Below are 18171 nucleotides of genomic sequence, written 5' to 3' on the forward strand. Positions count from 1 at the left end.
CCACCTTTAGCTCCATTTAATCCACTATCCACAGTGGTGCCGGAATCTTCCAGAAACAAATGTTATCACTCCCCTGTTTAAAGCCTTTCAGTGGCTTCCCATTTTCCCATTGCCCTTTGGAGAAACAAGTATGTGTAGTGGTTAAGGGCACAAAACTGGAGCGAGAACTACCTTGTTCAAAATCCTATCGCTACATCGATAAAGTGTGCCCCTTTGGGTAAATAACCAAATCTCAACTCCCTCATCCGTAAAATGAAAGCAGTGATAGAATCTACTTAATACAGTTGCTGTGAGGAGTAAATCAGCTAATGTGTGTAAGGGGTTTGGCAGGTGCCAATGACTCTGCAAGTACGAATTCGCTTTTGTCGTTAAGTCCAAGGTGTAGACGTTGTTTTCACTTGGCCCCTGTTGAGTTCTCCCTCCTCAGCTCTCCATCTTTCACTCTTCTGCAATTTCGCTATCATAAGTCTAAGTGGGATATTTTTTCTTTTTGTTTTGTTTCTTGCTTGGAAGTCTTTGGATTTCTATAATCTGTGCGTTGGTATCTTTCACCAGTTTTGGGAAATGGCAGTCATTTTTCTTCAGATGCCTGTCTCATATTCTCTCTCTTTCTGGAACTCGAACATAAGAAACCTTTATTTTTAACCTACCGTCTATATTTTCCATCTTTTTGTCCCTCTGTGCTGCATTCTGAATAACTGGTTTCGTGTGCGGATCTTGTAACCTGCCATCTTGCTGAACTTCCTTACTAATTTTAGGGGGGTTTTGTATAGATTCCTTGGAATTTTTTACATAGATAATAATTTCATCTGCAAATGGGGCGGTTTTTTTTTCTTTCTAAGCTGGCTTCTTTTTTTTTTTCTTCCTTATTGTGCAGACTTCCAGTAGTCTGTTAAATAAAAATGATAACATTAAACATCCTTCACTTGTTCCCTGTTTTAAGAGGAATGCATGCCGGGCGTGGTGGCTCATACCTGCAATCCCAGTACTTTGGGAGGCCGAGATGGGCAGATCACAAGATCAGGAGATCAAGACCATCCTGGCTAACACGGTGAAACCCTGTCTCTACTAAAAAAAATAAATAAATAAACAATTAGCTGGGCGTGGTGGCGGGCGCCTGTAGTCCCAGCTACTCAGGTGGCTGAGGCAGGAGAATGGTGTGAACCCGGGAGGCGGAGCTTGCAGTGAGCGGGAGATTGCGCCACTGCATTCCAGCCTGGGGGACACAGCGAGACAAGCTGGTGTGCTCCATCAATTCCTGGGGGCCTGAACAAATGATGACCTGCTAGAAACGCATGGGAAGCAAAGTAACTATTCACAAAACCAAATAAAAGCCTTCCAATAGAAACTAAAATTAAAAAAAAAAAAAATCATGGCTTTATATATATGAATACACACTTGATCTTAGCCAAAAGGCCAAGAAAAGATAGATAGATAGATAGATAGATAGATAGATAGATAGATAGATAGATAGATAGATAGATGCATATACAAGCAAGGCCCAGAGGAGAATAAACAGCAAATGAATGAAAATTAGAAACAAAAACAAACAGGAAACCAACCCTAAATTTTTCCCACTCAATCTACCCTGGAGGCTACAGTGTTACCCAGAGCCCCCCAAAACTTGACATAATGAATATTTTATTCCTAATACACAATTCAATATCCTTAAGTCCACCAATATCACCAAAGATCCTGCAAAATCAAGAAATTCACTCTAGGCACATGACTAATAAGTACTCCAGTGCCAGCACTATCCATGCAAAACAGTAAACATAGTGTGAAGCAATGCAAGCACGGATGTGAAATTTGGCTTCACACTAAATCCAGCCTCATATTAAAAAAGAACTGCCAAACTATGCATTTCTTTACAATATTTCTTTTTCTTTTTTTTGAGACAGAATTTCGCTCTTGTCACAGAGTGCAATGGCATAATCTCAGCTCACTGTGACCAGTACCCACCATCCAAAGTTCCAAACTTTTCTTTGTATCCCTGACTACTTCTGAGCCCTTCAGACTCTTCCAAACCCTCTCTGTTACCCAGTTCCAAAGCCGCTTCCACATCTTCAGGTATCTTTATAGCAATCCCCCACTCCTCCCATCCCAATTTCCTGTATTAGTTTGTTCTGCATTGCTATAAAGGAATACCTGAGACTGTGTTATAAAGAGACATATTTGGCTCATAGTTGTGCACACTTCTAGGTGAGGGCCTCAGGAAATTTACAACCATGGCCAAGAGTGAAGGGGAACCAGTGTGTCACATGGCAAGAGAGGGAGCAAGAGAGAGAAGAGGAAGTTCCAGGCGCTTTTTAACAACCAGATCTTGTAGGAACTCGTTACTGTGGGGAAAGCACTAAGCCCCTCATGAGGAATCCACCCCCATAACCTAAATCCCTCCCACCAGGCCCCACCTCCAACACTGGGGACCACTTTCAGCATGAGATTTGGAGGAAACAAAACATCCAAGCCATAACAAGGTAGTTTATAGTTTTCAAGGAATTGGTCCATTCATCTAAGTTAAATTAATGTGCATAGGCCGGGCATGGTGGTCCACACCTGTAATCCCAGCACTTTGGGAGGCCGAGGCAAGTGGATTGCCTGAGGTCAGGCGTTTGAGATCAGGCCAGTCAACATGGTGAAACCCTGTCTCTATTAAAAATACAAAAATTAGCAGGGCAGGGTGGTGGGCGCCTGTAATCCCAGCTACTTGGGAGGCTGAGGCAGGAGAATCGCTTGAACCCAGGAGGTGGAGGTTGCAGTGAGCTGGGATTGCACCACTGCACTTCAGCCTGGGCGACAGAAAAAAAAAAAGGCCAGGCGGTGGTTCACGCCTGTAGTGCCTGTAATCACAACACTTTGGGAGGCCGAGGCGAACAGATCACCTGATGTCAGGAGTTTAAGACCAGCCTGGGCAACATGGTGAAACTCTGTCTCTACTAAAAATACAAAAATTAGCCGGGCGTGGTGGCGCGTACCTGTAATCCCAGCTACATGGGAAGCTAAGGCAGGAGAATCACTTGAACCTGGGAGTCAGAGGTTGCAGTGAGCCAAGATCACACCATTGCACTTCAGCTTGGGCAAAAAGAGCGAAACTCCGTTTCAAAAAAAAGAAAATGAGGCCAAGTGCGGTAGCTCATGTCTGTATTACCAGCACTTTGGGAGGCCGAGGCAGGTGGATCACCTGAGGTCGGGAGTTCGAGACATGGAGAAATCCCGTCTCTACTAAAAATACAAAAATTAGCCAGGCATGGTGGTGCACGCCTGTAGTCCCAGCTACTCAGGAGGCTGAGGCAGAAGAATTGCTTGAACCCCAGAGGCGGAGGGTGCAGTGAGCCGAGATCGTGCCATTGCACTCTGGGCAATAAGAGAGAAACTCCGTCTCAAAAAAAAAGAATATGGATAGATAATTTATTCTTATCCATTAGTTCTATTAGTTCACTAATTCTCCCTGAAGCTGCACTAATCTGCTGTTAAAGTCACTGATTGATGGGTTTACAGTTATTATACTTTTCATTTCTGAAACTTCTACTTGGTCTTCTAAATAACTCCCATTTCACTTATTCCCATAACTGTTACCTGTGGATATTTTCTTTTTTTTTTGGATTTTTTTTAGTAGAGACGGGGTTTCACCGTGTTAGCCAGGATGGTCTTGATCTCCTGACCTCGTGATCCGCCCGTCTCAGCCTCCCAAAGTGCTGGGATTACAGGCTTGAGCCACTGCGCCCGGCCGACCTGTGGATATTTTCAAGTTCATTTATTTCTTTGAAAATAGTAACATGGCTAGGTGCCGGTGGTGCACACCTGTAATCCTAGCTACCCGGGAGGCTGCAGGGAGGAGGATTACTTGAGCCCAGGGGTTCAAATCTAGCCTGGGCAACATAGCAAAACCTCACCTCTAAACTTCTTTTAAATTAGGAAAATAGAATCATGAACATTTTATACTGTCTTATAATTCAAGAATCTGAAGTCAGTGTGTATCTGAAGTCTGTGTGATTTCTGCTGCTTCTTACCTATGGTGACTTGTTTTCTTACATGCTTAAAAAATATAACTGTATCTTCAGAGGAAAAATGTAGAAAGAATTAGTAAGGATTTTTTTTTTTTTTTTTTTTGAGACAGAGTTTTACTCTTGTTGCCCAGGCTGGAGTGAAATGGCTTGATCTCGGCTCACTGCAAACTCCGCCTCCTGGGTTCAAGTGATTCTCCTGCCTCAGCCTCCCAAGTAGCTGGGATTACAGGCATATGCGCCACCATGCCCGGCTAATTTTGTATTTTTAGCAGAGACGGGGTTTCTCCATGTTGGTCAGGCTGGTCTCAAACTCCCGAATGCAGGTGATCCGCCCACCTTGGCCTCCCAAAGTGCTGGGATTACAGACGTTGAGCCACCACGCCTGGCCAGAAAGGATTAAAAAAAAAAAAAAAAAACATATATATATATTCCTCAAGAAAGTGATTGTATTAATTTTGTGAAAGTTGTCAGAATCAAAATGGAGTCACAAATGTTAAGAAAACCCTGATGAGTAGAGCCAGGGATGACTATGAAGAGAGGGTTTTCACACTTGTATGCCTGATAATAAAAAACACTCGGCCGGGCGCGGTGGCTCAAGCCTGTAATCCCAGCACTTTGGGAGGCAGAGGCGGGTGGATCACGAGGTCAGGAGATCGAGACCATCCTGGCTAACATGGTGAAACCCCGTCTCTACTAAAAATACAAAAAAAAAAACCTAGCCGGGCGTGGTGGCGGGCGCCTGTAGTCCCAGCTACTCGGAGGCTGAGGCAGGAGAATAGCGTGAACCCGGGAGGCGGAGCTTGCAGTGAGCCGAGATCGCGCCACTGCACTCCAGCCTGGGTGACACAGCGCGAGACTCTGTCTCAAAAAAAAAAAAAAAAAAAAAACACTCTACGAAAACTACAGTGTAGCACAATGGACATTGTAGTCTTCCACACAGAAAAATATTTCTGCAACAAAATCTGCCCAGCAACTAACTTCCTGTCTGACCTCAGACTGGCATCACCTTTGTTATTGATGTTTGTAACCAGGATAACTGTTTCAAAACCATTATGTAATTATTATTTTTTCCTTTAAAAAGGTTTGTCAGGAAGACCTGTTTGGGACCCCTCTCTGCAGGAGAGAGCTTTTCTCTTTCTTTCACCTATTAAACCTCTGCTGTTGGCCAGGCACAGTGGTTCATGCCTGTAATCCCAGCACTTTGGGAGGCCGAGGCGGGCAGATCATGAGGTCAGGAGTTCGAGATCAGGTTGGCCGACATGGTGAGACCCCCATCTCCACTAAAAAAACAAAACTTATCCTGGCGTGGGGGTGTGCGCCTGTAATCCCAGCTACTCAGGAGCCTGAGGCAGGAAAATCATTGGAACCTGGGAGGCAGAGGTTGCGTGAGCCAAGATCGTGCCACTGCACTCCAGCCCGGACTACAGAGCAAGACTCTGTCAAAAAAAAAAAAAAAGGCCAGGCTCGGTGGCTCACGCCTGTAATCCCAACACTTTGGGAGGCTGAGGCGGGTGAATCACCTGAGGTCAGGAGTTTGAGACCAGCCTGACCAACATGGTAAAACACCACCTCTACTAAAAATACAAAAATTAGCTGAGCGTAGTGGCGTGCGCCTGTAGTCCCAGCTACTTGGGAGGCTGAAGCAGAGGAATCGCTTGAACCCAGGAGGTGGAGGTTGCAGTGAGCCGATCATGCCTCTGGACTCTAGCCTGGGAGACAGAGCGAGACTCCATCATTAAAAAGAAAAGAAAAGAAAAGAAAAGAAAACCTCACTCTTAACCTCAAAAACAAAACAAAACAAAAAAAAAGGTTTGTCTTTCATTACCTCCCTAAATACACACATCAGCTACTTGTAGCATGCATATTCCCATTTCAATGCTCTATTCACAAATAAACATATTTTCGTTTAGAAAGCATGTCTCTGTTTTTTATTTAAGTTGACATATATGGTGTTGAAAGTGAGATCTGAACAGTATCACTACAGGAAGGAATCGGCAATCTTTGGAACTGGTACACATTTGAACTCTTTGAGATCTCTGCTTCAATAGCTCACCTTTTCTACCTTGGTGAGTCTTCTCTCAGGCTGAGTCTCTTTCCTGTGGTACAGACTTTTGACATGGTTTAGGATCTGTTTTGGACCACAGGTTCCTCCTGGGATGATAAAAGACCTTTTTGTCTTTTCTGGTAAGTCCTTTCTGATATAAAGACAAATGTCTTTCTGAATTGATTAATCTTGGTTTCTACAGAAATTTACCTTCTGTGTGTGAGGCGTATCTTTTCTGGTTTGTGTACCTAATCTGGTATTTTGTTTGATCTTCCAGCCTAGGTTAAAATTTTTGTGAATACACTTATCTTGGTTTCTTTTGATTTGATTTTGACTCTTGTCCTTTGCTTGCTTCTGAACATCTTCTGGTGGCAAAAATAAACATTCTGGATGGTGGTTACAGGATGGCTAATTAAAAGGGGATGTCCTGCCTATGGAGTAGCCATTCTTTTATTTTTTCACTTTCTTAAAAAAAAAAAAAAAATAGACTGGGCGCGGTGGCTCACTCTTGTAATCCCAGCACTTTGGGAGGCCAAGGCAGGTGGATCACTTGAGGTCAGGAGTTCGAGACCAGCCTGATCACTATGGTAAAACCTTGTCTCTACCAAATACAAAAATTAGCCGGGCCTGGTGGCGCACACCTGTAATCCCAGCTACTCAGGAGGCTGAGGCAAGAGAATCACTTGAACCTGGGAGGTGGAGGTTGCAGTGAGCCAAGATCGTGCCATTGTACTCCAGCCTGGGCAATAAGAGTGAAACTCAGTCTCAAATAAATAAATAAAACAAAAGGTCACTTTGGGCCAGGCATGGCAGCTGATACCTGTAATCCCAGCACTTTCGGAGGCTAAGACAAGAGGATAGCTTGAGGCCAGAAGCTCAAGACCAACCTGGGCAAAAAAGCAAGATCCCATCTCCCATTTTTTTTTAAAAAAAAAAAATTTTTTTTTTTTGAGATGGAATCTCGCTCTGTTGCCCAGATTGGAGTGCAGTAGCACGACCTCAGCTCACTGCAACCTCTGCCTCCCAAGTTCAAGCAATTCTCCTGCCTCAGCCTCCAAAGCAGCTGAGATTACAAGCACACACCACCACGCCTGGCTAATTTTTGTATTTTGTACAGACAGGGTTTCACCATATTGACCAGGCTAGTCTCGAACTCCTGACCCCAAGTAATCCACCTACCTCAGCCTCCCAAAATGCTGGGATTACAGGCATGAGCCACCGCACCCGGCCAAAATTTTTTAAAAATTAGCTGGGAATGGTGCCACACACCTGTAATCCTAGCTACTTAGGAGGCTGAGGCAGGAGGATTGCTTGACCCAGAAGTTAGAGACCGCAGTGAGCTATAATTACACCCCTACAATCCATCCTAGGCAACTGAGACCTTGTGCCAAAAAAAAAAAAAGAAAAGAAAGAAAAAGCCACTGGGGCAATTGCCACCATGTAAAACACTGGTCTAAACTTCTGATAATGCCTGACAGGATTTACAGGATTTTCTTTGCTCTCCAAAGATTAATAAGAAATGAAATGAGATTCTAAAATATTAAAGCAAGCTAGGTTTTCAGGGACTCCAGCTGGCTGTATATTATGGCTTGTTCTTATGCACATTTTTAAATGAATGGGCAATTACAGGAAAGAAAATTCAGAGCTCAGATGGTCATTATTTGAAAAACCTACAGCTATAGAGTTAACATAGAGAATCTTCTAAGTTTTTTCTATTTTTTTCTGCCTACTTTTTTTTTTTTTTTTGAGATGGAGTCTCGCTCTGTCGCCAGGCTGGAGTGCAGTGGCGTGATCTCGGCTCACTACAACCTCTGCCTCCTGGGTTCGAGTGATTCTCCTGCCTCAGCTTCCCTAGTAGCTGGAACTACAGGTGCGTGCCACCATGCCCAGCTACTCAAGGAAACCAGACCAATAAAGGATAGATTTGTTACTAATTCAAGGGTACTTATTTTTTTTTTCTTTTCTATACAATTCAACCAGTCTTAGGGTGTAATTTCAGCTACTTTAGAGGCTAAGGTGGGAACATGACTTGAGGCCATGAGTCCAATACCAGCCTAGGGGGAAAAAAAAAAAGATTAAGCTTTCTTTTTTTTTTTTTTGAGGTGGAGTCTTGCTCTGTCACCCAGTCTAGAGTGCAATGGCACTATCTTGGCTCACTGCAACCTCCACCTCCCGTGTTCAAGTGATTCTCCTGCCTCAGCCTCCCCAAGTAGCTGGGAATCCAGGCACCCACCACTATGCCTGGCTAATTTTTGTACTTTTAGTAGAGACGGGGTTTCGCCACGTTGGCCAAGCTAGTCTCGAACTCCTGACCTCAAGTAATCCACCCGCCTCAGCCTCCCAAAGTGTTGGGATTACAGGTGTGAGCCACTGCACCCAGCCCAGATCAAGCTTTCATATCAAAAATATATTAATACAAAACTAAAAAAAATTTTGGTCCCCTATGTTGAAACAACAAGATTTTCTTAAAGTACTGATTTAATTTACTCTTGGTAAAATAGCAAGAACTTTTGATTTTTAACTCTGAAATCTGGTTCTACAACAGCCATCTCCTAAACTACATAGTTTCTATTTCTTCCTTACGTCTAATTAATTTCCCAGGCCAGCTGTGGTGGCTCACACCTGCAATCCCAGCACTTTGGGAGTATCACTTGAGCCCAGTAGTTCAAGACCAGCCCTGGGAACACAGGAAGACCCTGTCTTTATGTAACATGAAGAAATTAGCTGAGTGTGGTGGTACACACCTGTAGTACCAGCAACTTGGGAGGCTCAGGTAGGAGGATCACTTGAGCCTGGGAGGCGGGGGTTGCCATGAACCATGGTTGCACCACTGCACTCCAGCCTGGGTGACAGAGCAAGACCCTATCTCAAAAAAATAAATAGGCCAGGCGCAGTGGCTCATACCTGTAATCCCAGCACTTTGGGAGACTGAGGCATGTGGATCACCTGAGGTCAGGAATTCAAGACCAGCCTCACCAATATGGGTGAAACCCCCTCTCTATTAACAATACAAAAATTGGCCAGGCGTGGTGGTGGGCACCTGGATTCCCAGCTACTCGGGAGGCTGAGACAGGAGGTGCTTGAACCTGGGAGGCAGGGATTGCAGTGAGCCGAGATCATACCACTGCACTCCGGCCTGGGTGACAGGGCGAGACTCCGTCTCAAAAAAATAAATAAATAGGCTGGGGGCAGTGGCTCATGCCTGTGATTCCAGCACTTCGAGAGGCCGAGGCAGGTGGATCTCTTGAGGGCAGGAGTTGGAGACCAGCCTGGCCAACATGATGAAACCCTGTCTCTACTAAAAATACAAAAAAAATTAGCCAGGCGTGGTGGTGGGCGCCTGAATTCCCAGTTACTTGAGGCTGAGGCAGGAGAATCGCTTGAATGTGGGAGGTAGAGGTTGCCGTGAGCTGAGATCACACAGCTGTACTCCAGCCTGGGCGACAAGACCGAAACTCCATCTCAAAAAAAAAATTTTTTTTAATAATTAATTAAATAAATTTAAAGATTAATTTCCCTAGTTTCAGATTGAAAATGCTGTCTTTGCTTATGACCAGCCTGGGTGACACAGCAAGACCCTGTGTCTACTGATAAAAAGAACCAAAAAAAAAAGAAAAAAAAAGAAAATGCTGTCTTTTTCATTCTGATTGATAATTTTATTTCTTTATACATATATATGTACTTTATTTATTTCTTTATTTAGAGATTGGTCTTGTTCTGTTGCCCAGGCTGAAACGCAGTGGCACAATCATAGCTCACTGCAGCCTTGAACTCCTGGGCTCAAGCAATCCTCCCACGTCAGTCTCCTAAGTAGCTAGGACTACAGGTGTGAGCCACCACACCCAGCTGTCTTAGGTAAAATTTTGCCTTTTGAGACTTCTCAGATTTAAATTTCAGAAGCTCAACGTTTGCTGTACCATACTGCATGTGCTTTTCAGGTCATATATCACTGCCTTCTGTTTTTCTCAACTTGCAAAGGTATAGCTTTATGCTTGGCTGAGGTGCTAACAGTCCCCTTCAACCTGTCAATTCCTGTAACTTTTTTTTCTCCTAAGTCTGCTGTTATGGTCTGATGTTGAAATGTTTCTCTTGAAGGTCTAGAAAAGCAGGGTTTTCTTATGGTTTAACTGGATTCTGTACTCTCGGCTTTTCTTGATGTGTCTGAATTGTTCCATATAACCAGGAAATGTCCCATGCTGTTACTAAGAGCCCTGTACTCTTCTGCTTACGGTATTACTTTTCTAGCTTACCTTCCTCTCATATACATTCCTCTAATAAAATAATGTACACTTACAACACTGGACTCATTCTTCCTGTGTCTAATTAAATTCAAGTGCCTTTTCCATCAGGTTTGACTTTCAGGGTATCTAAATGGGCTTCCCATATGGACATATGGAAAAGCATTTCCACTACAGGAAGTTTTTCTTTACCTTTCTGGTAACTGGCCTAAAAAAAAAAAAAAAAAAAAAAAAATGACGTTACATTTTATCAAGATAATTCCTGCATTGCCTTTTTTCTTTTTTTGAAGTGGAGTCTCGCTCTGTCACCCAGACTGGAGTTCAGTGGTGCAATCTTGGCTTACTGCGACCTCCGCCTCAGGGTTCGAGCAATTCTCCTGCCGCAGCTTCCCGAGCAGCTGGGATAATTTTTGTATTTTTTTTAAGTAGAGACGGGTTTTTGCCATGTTGGCCAGGCTGGTCTCAAACTCCTGACCTCAAGTGATCCACACACCTTGGCCTCCAAAAGTGATGGGATTACAGGTGTGAGCCGCTGCAGCCAGCCCCTGCATTGTCTTTATTAGGTTTTTGATTACTTTGGAAAACTGAGCTTTAAAAGGGTTAAGGTTTTTTTATCCATGTAACTTCTGTATTGCTTTTGAAATATTTTGATTTTCACTATGGGTAAATGAGTATTATTTTACAGTGACCTGTGATTCTGTTTTGATTAAGTATTTTTAACCTTTTGACATCTTTGGCAGGGTTTTTTAGGATCAAAATCTTAGATTAAGTTTTTTTGATGTCGGATTAACTCTGGGATTTTTCCAGTTGGGCCCCTGGAGAACCTCAAAGAATGTACCTCTCAACTTGTACAGATAATAAATGATTAGATTTATTTGGTTAATTTCATGGGAGGAATTGTCAAATAAGTGATGCTGGATCTTTTTTTTGGGGGGGGGAATAAAAGAATGGCTACTACATAGGAAGAGCAACCTGGATCTTCTTTAAGTTAAATTTATAAGTATGTTATTGATATCAGTGTTTCAAAATTATGTAAATTCATATAAATCTAATGTCATCAGTTATAATTTTGTCATGTTAAACTTTATCTAAAGTTATATTTGTATGGGTATGTTATTAATGTGAGTGTTCTAAAGATTATATAACATTGGGCTGGGCGCGGTGGCTCAAGCCTGTAATCTTGGGAGGCCGAGACGCGCGGATCACGAGGTCAGGAGATCAAGACCATCCTGGCTAACCCGGTGAAACCCTGTCTCTACTTGAAACACAGCAACAAGAAGGGCAATGTGGCGGGCCGCAGTCCCAGCTACTGGGAGGCTGAGGCAGGAGACGAGAACTCCAGGAGGCGGAGCTTGCAGTGAGCTGAGATCAAGCCAGACCGCCTGGGCGACAGAGCGAGACCTGCCTCAAAAAAAAAGAGATTATATAACATTTATAAAAGTCTGATAATCCTCATGTGATGCTGTCATTCATGGTTCTGTCTGTTATCTTAAATGCTGCTTGTAAAAAACATAACTGCATTTTCCTGCCAACTGGGAACTTTCATCAGATTTTAACCAAGACTACTCTAAGTTGTTGTTATTCACAGCTGTTGTTTTGAATTCTTCTCCAAAAGCATTTGTAATCAACTATAGACCAAGACCAAGATTGCTTTTCGCGGAAGAGACTCTCTCAAGTCTTTCTTTTTTCTTCTTTTTTTTTTTTGAGATGGAGTTTCACTCTTGTTGCCCAGGCTAGAGTGCAATGGCGTAATCTTGGTTTACCACAAGCTCTGCCTCCTGGGTTCAAGTGATTCTCCTGCCTGATTACAGGCGTGAGCCACCACACCCAGCTAATTTTGTATTTTTAATAGAGACAGGGTTTCTCCATGTTGGTCAGGCTCGTCTCGAACTCCCAACCTTAGGTGATCTGCCTGCCTAGGCCTCCCAAACTGCTGGGATTACATGCGTGAACCACCGCGCCCAGCCTTTGTTTTTGTTTTTGAGACGGAGTTTCGCTCTTGTTGCCCAGGCTGGAGTGCAGTGGCATGATCTCAGCTCACTGCAACCTATACCTCCCAGGTTCAAGCGATTCTCCTGCCTCAGCCTCCCAAGTAGCTGAAATTACAGGCATCCACCACCATAACCAGCTAATTTTTGTAATTTTAGCAGAGACAGGGTTTCACTACATTGGCCAGGTTGGTCTCAAACTCCTGACCTCAGGTGATCCGCTCACCTCAGCCTCCCAAAGTGCTGAGATTACAGGCCTGAGCCAAAGGAGCCATAGCACATGGCCTCTTTTTTTTTTTTTTTTTTTTTCTTTTGAGACAGGCTCTTGCTTTGTCACCCAGGCCGGAGTGCAGTGACATTATCATGACTCAATGCAGCCTTGACCTCCTGGGTTCAGGCAATCCTCCTGCCTCAGCCTCCCAAATAGCTGGGACCACAGACAAGGGCCACCATGCCCGGCTAATTTTTAAATTTTTTTGTAGAGATGGAGTCTCACTTTGTTGCCCAGGCTTGTTTTGAACTCCTGGCCTCAAGTGATCCTCTCACCTCAGCATCCCAAAGGTGAGATTACAGGCATGAGTCACCACATCCAGCCTACAAGTACTCTCAAACACAGAGTTCTGATAACTTTAAGATCAGTGAACTCGGCCGGGCGCGGTGGCTCGCACCTGTAATCCCAGCACTTTGGGAGGCCGAGGTGAGTGGATCAAAAGGTTAGGAGTTCCAGACCAGCCTGACCAACATGGTAAAATTCCATCTCTACTAAAAATACAAAAAAATGAGCCAGGCGTGTTGGAGCACACCTGTAATCCCAGGAGGCTGAGGCAGAAGAATCGCTTGAACCCGGGAGGTGGAGGTTGCATAAGCTGAGATCGCATCACTGCACTCCAGCCTGAGCAACAGAGCAAGATTCCATCTAAAAAAAAAAAAAGAAAAACAAAAAACAAAAACGAAAACAAAAAAAAATGGACTAAACACAAATTTCCAGGACACTAATAAAGAAATTAATGGGTTCATGAAATTGATTAACAAGATTCAAGCAAAACAAAAAACTAATTACAAGGCTGGGCGTGGTGGCTCACATCTGTAATCCCAGCACTTTGGGGGGCCGAGGTGGGCGAATCACGAGGTCAGGAGATCGAGATCATCCTGGCTAACATGGTGAAACCCCGTCTCTACTAAAAATACAAAAAATTAGCCAGGCGTGGTGGCAGGCGACTGTAGTTCCAGCTACTCCGGAGGCTGAGGCAGGAGAATGGCGTGAACCCGGGAGGCGGAGCTTGCAGTGAGCCAAGATCGCGCCACTGCACTCCAGCCTGGGCCACAGAGTCAGACCCCATCTCAAAAAAAAAAAAAAAAAAAAATTGCCAGGGATGGTAGTGTGCTTGTAGTCACAGCTACACAGGAGGTTGAGGCAGGAGGACCACTTGAGCCCAGGAGTTTGAGGCTGCAGTGAACTATGATAGTGCCACTGTACTCTAGCATGGGCAACACAGTGAGACCCAATCTCTAAAACAAACTGTTTAAGGTTAGGCACAGTGGTTGATGCCTGTAATCCCAGCACTTTGGGAGACTGAGGCAGGAGGATCACTTGAGCTTAGAAGTTCAGAAGGCCAGCCTGGGCAACATAGTGAGACCTTGTCTCTACAGAAAAAAAAAAAAAAAAAAAAAACAGGCTGACAGTTGCAGCTGAGGTGGGAGGATTGTTTGAGCCCAACAGGTCAAGGCTGCAATGAGCCGAGATCGCAACACTGCACTCTAGCCTGGGTGACAAAGCAAGATCCTGTCTAAAAACCAAAAAAAAGGAAGGGGGTGGTGGCCCACTTGTAATCCCAGCACTTTGGGAGGCTGAGGCAGGAGATCACTTGAGCCTAGGAGTTCAAGACCAGCCCTGTCAACACAGGGAGACCCCACCTCTACAAAAATTTAAAAAATTAGCCAGGCAAAGTGGTGTGTGCCTGTAGTCCCAGCTATTTGGGAGGCCAAGGTGTACAGATGACATGAGCTCAGGAGATCAAGGCTGCAGTGAGTGGTGGTGTGCCACTGCACTCCAGCCTGGGTGACAGAGAGAGATCCTGTCTCAAAAACATAATAAATCGGCTGGGTGTGGTGGCTCACACTTGTAATTCCAGCACTTTGGGAGGCCAAGGCGGGCGGATCACGAGGTCAGGAGTTCGAGACCAGCCTAGCCAACATGGTGAAATCTCATCTCTACTAAAAATACAAAAATTAGCCAGGCATGGTGGCGGGCGCCTGTAATCCCAGCTACTCGGGAGGCTGAAGCAGGAGAATCACTTGAACCCAGGAGGCAGAGGTTGTGGAGAGCTGAGATCGCACCACTGCACTCCAGCCTGGGTGACAGAGCAAGACTCCATCTCAAAATAAATAAATTAATATAATATAATATAATAAATGAATTGGTTTTCTACAAGCCTAGATTCATGGCTCAAAACCATTACGTAAACTGGAATTGTCATATTACTATTAATTTTACTATGTATTTTCCCTCTTAAACTTTGTATCTGTTGTTAAATTTTGCAGAAGTACAACTTCTAACAAAATAATTCTGGCCCAGCACTTTGAGATGATAAGACTACCAAACACAGAAAGTTCAACTTAATGATAGACTCCAGGTAGATTTATCCTGAGCACCACTCCCTTCAAATCTCCCTTGCTCAAATGTGGCTGTAAGTATTCTGACCTGACTGACAGTCACTAATCACTCCTCCGAATGTGGGACGAGACCAGCGACCTGGACAGGTCCATTCCAGCATCGGGAGACATCAAATGCTAACTACAGGATGATTGACAAGTGATGCTTTCAGAAAAAGATCTTGATCAAAAGGCGGAAATGTGAAAGATGTCAGAATCAAAATGGAGTTGCTAATGTGGTGGCTCACACCTGTAATCTCGGCACTTTGGGAGGCCAAGGCAGGTGGATCACCTGAGGTCAGGAGGTCAAGACCAGCCTGGTCAACATGGTGAAACCCTATCTCTACTAAATATACAAAAAATTAGTCAGGTGTGGTGGCCTGCGACTATAATCCCAGCTACTTGGAAGGCTGAGGCAGGAGAATCACTTGAATCTGGGAGGTGGAGGTTGCAGTGAGCCGAGATCATGCCATTGCACTCTAGCCTAGGCAACAAGAGCAAAACTCCATCTCAAAAAAAAAAAAAAAAGAAAAAGAAAATCCACAGCCTTACACAAAGACCGTTACAACCTTACACAGAAAATACCTCTGCAAGGACATTTGCCTAGCAACTGCCTGTCCAACCTGGGACTAGCATCCCAGGATGGAATCAAGGATAATTCTTTTTTTTTTTTTTTTTTTGAGACAGAGTCTTGCTCTGTAGCCCAGGCTAGAGTGCAGTGGCATGATCTCGGCTCACTGCAGACTCTGCCTCCTGGGTTCAAGCGATTCTCCTGCCTCAGCCTCCCAAGTAGCTGGGATTACAGGCACCCACCACTGTGCCAGGCTAATTGTTTTTGTTTTTGTTTTTTTTCAGTAGAGATGGGATTTCACCATCTTGGCCAGGCTGGTCTCAAACTCCTGACCTCATGATCCACCCGCCTCGGCCTCCCAAAGTGCTGGGATTACAGGCATGAGCCACCACACCCAGCCAAAGATAATTATTTCAAAACAATTATGTAACCCTCCTCATTTTTTCCTTTAAACCCCAGTGTCTTCCTTTACCTCTCAGAATATCCACATAGTTTACTATGGCATGGTATTGTTTCATTGCTCTATTCTCAAATAAATTTCTTATAGAAAGTCTTTCTCAGCCGGATGCAGTGGCTTACACCTGTAATCTTAGCACTTTGGGAGGTTGAGACAGGTGGATCACCTGAGGTCAGAAGTTCAAGACCAGCCAGGCCAACAGAGTGAAACCCTGTCTCTACTAAAAATACAAAAAATTAGCTGGACGTGGTGGCGGACACTTGTAACCCCAGCTACTCAGGAGGCTGAGGCAGGAGAATCACTTGAACAGGGGTGGCGGAGGTTGCAGTGAGCCGAAATCGTGCCATTGCACTCCAGCCTGAGCAACAAGATATAAGCTGACAATTTCTACAGACGACCTGGGAGACACTAATAGTACAGGGTCAAGGCTTGTTTTTTCCTGAACTCCCAGGCTGCAAATCCCTGGGAAGACTGGGAAGATTCAATTTCTGATCCACTCTTTTAACTCTGCAAGGTGTAGTTCTTTGGCATGCCAGTTTATTATTTATTTATTTATTTTTTATTTTATTTATTTTTTTTGAGACGGAGTCTCGCTCTGTCGCCCAGGCTGGAGTGCAGTGGCCGGATCTCAGCTCACTGCAAGCTCTGCCTCCCAGGTCTACGCCTTTCTCCTGCCTCAGCCTCCCCAGTAGCTGGGACTACAGGCGCCCGCCACCTCGCCCGGCTAGTTTTTTGTATTTTTTTAGTAGAGACGGGGTTTCACTGTGTTAGCCAGGCTAGTCTCGATCTCCTGACCTCGTGATCCGCCCGTCTCGGCCTCCCAAAGTGCTGGGATTACAGGCTTGAGCCACCGCGCCCGGCCCCAGTTTATTATTTATTTATTTTTGTGGGAAACATCTACCAAACTTCCCACTGTACCTGGGCTTTGGGTTTTGATTTCTGCCCCGTTCAATGTAGAATAAGGTCCGATCTGCTAGAATCAAATATAGCTTGCCTTTAGATCAAATGTGGTTTCCAGGAATTTATGCTCCATTTCTCTCTGGATTCTTGTTTACCTCACTTTTGACCTGATTACTTTTTACTACTTTTTCAACTTTTGAATGCTCGTAAGAAACTTTTTGTTTTGGCTGGGTGTAGTGACTCACCCCAGCACTTTGGGAGGCCGAGGCAGGCCAATCACCTGAGGTCAGGAGTTCAAGACCAGCCTGGCCAACATGGTGAAACCCCGCCTCTACTAAAAATACAAAAATTAGCTGGGCGTGGTAGCCGATGCCTGTAATTCTAGCTACTCAGGAGGCTGAGGCAGGAGAATCACTTAAGCCCGAAAGGCGGAGGCTGCAGTGAGGGAAGATCACGCCACTCCACTGCAGCCTGGCTAGGCGAAAAAAAAAAAAGTTTTTTGTTTTTATTTTATCTCAAAGTTTTAGCTGTTTTGACCAGGAAGGTTCATCAAACGTAACTCAGTCCATCATTATTAGAAACCTGAGTGGTATCATCATATCACCCAGGCGGGTCACTCACTCCAACTCCTGTACTGAACTTCAAGTTCTTCCAAAGTCTAATTAGTTTACCACCTGAGGCATCTCTAAGTGTCTTCTCTCTGCCTAAAAACATACTTTTCTTTACTCATCCCAGCTGGCCTCTTCTGGCTAACTGCTCATTCTTCCCTGGTTCCCAAGGCTTTGCTAAACCCTACTTCTCTGTGCTTTCACAATCCCTATGCATCTCCTATCTAGCACCGTGTCAGTGGCTGTTGCTGTTACTGCTCTGTGAGGGCCAGTCCTTAGACATCTCAAGACTGAGAGCCAACACATCACAGTGGTTAACAATGTGGCACCTGGACCAGACGCAGTGGCTCACGCCTGTAATCCCAGCACTTTGGGAGGCCAAGGCGGATGGATCACTTGAGGCCAGGAGTTTGAGACCAGCCTGGCCAACATGGTGAAACCCCGTCGCTTCTAAAAATACAAAAATTAGCTGGGCGTGTTGGTGCATACCTGTAATCCCAGCCACTCGGGAGGCTGAGGCACGAGAATCACTTGAACCCGGGAGGCAGAGGTTGCAGTGAGTGGGGATTGCACCACTGCACTCCAGCCTGGTCGTGACAGAGCGAAAAAAAAAAAAAAGAATGTAGCATCTGGAACCATAGTGACTAGGTCTAAATTCCAGTCATACCTACCACTGTGACCATAATGTCCCTGTGCCTCAGTTTTC

This window comes from Papio anubis, chromosome 1, assembly GCF_008728515.1.
Source record: "Papio anubis isolate 15944 chromosome 1, Panubis1.0, whole genome shotgun sequence".
NCBI classification, from domain to species: Eukaryota; Metazoa; Chordata; class Mammalia; order Primates; family Cercopithecidae; genus Papio; species Papio anubis.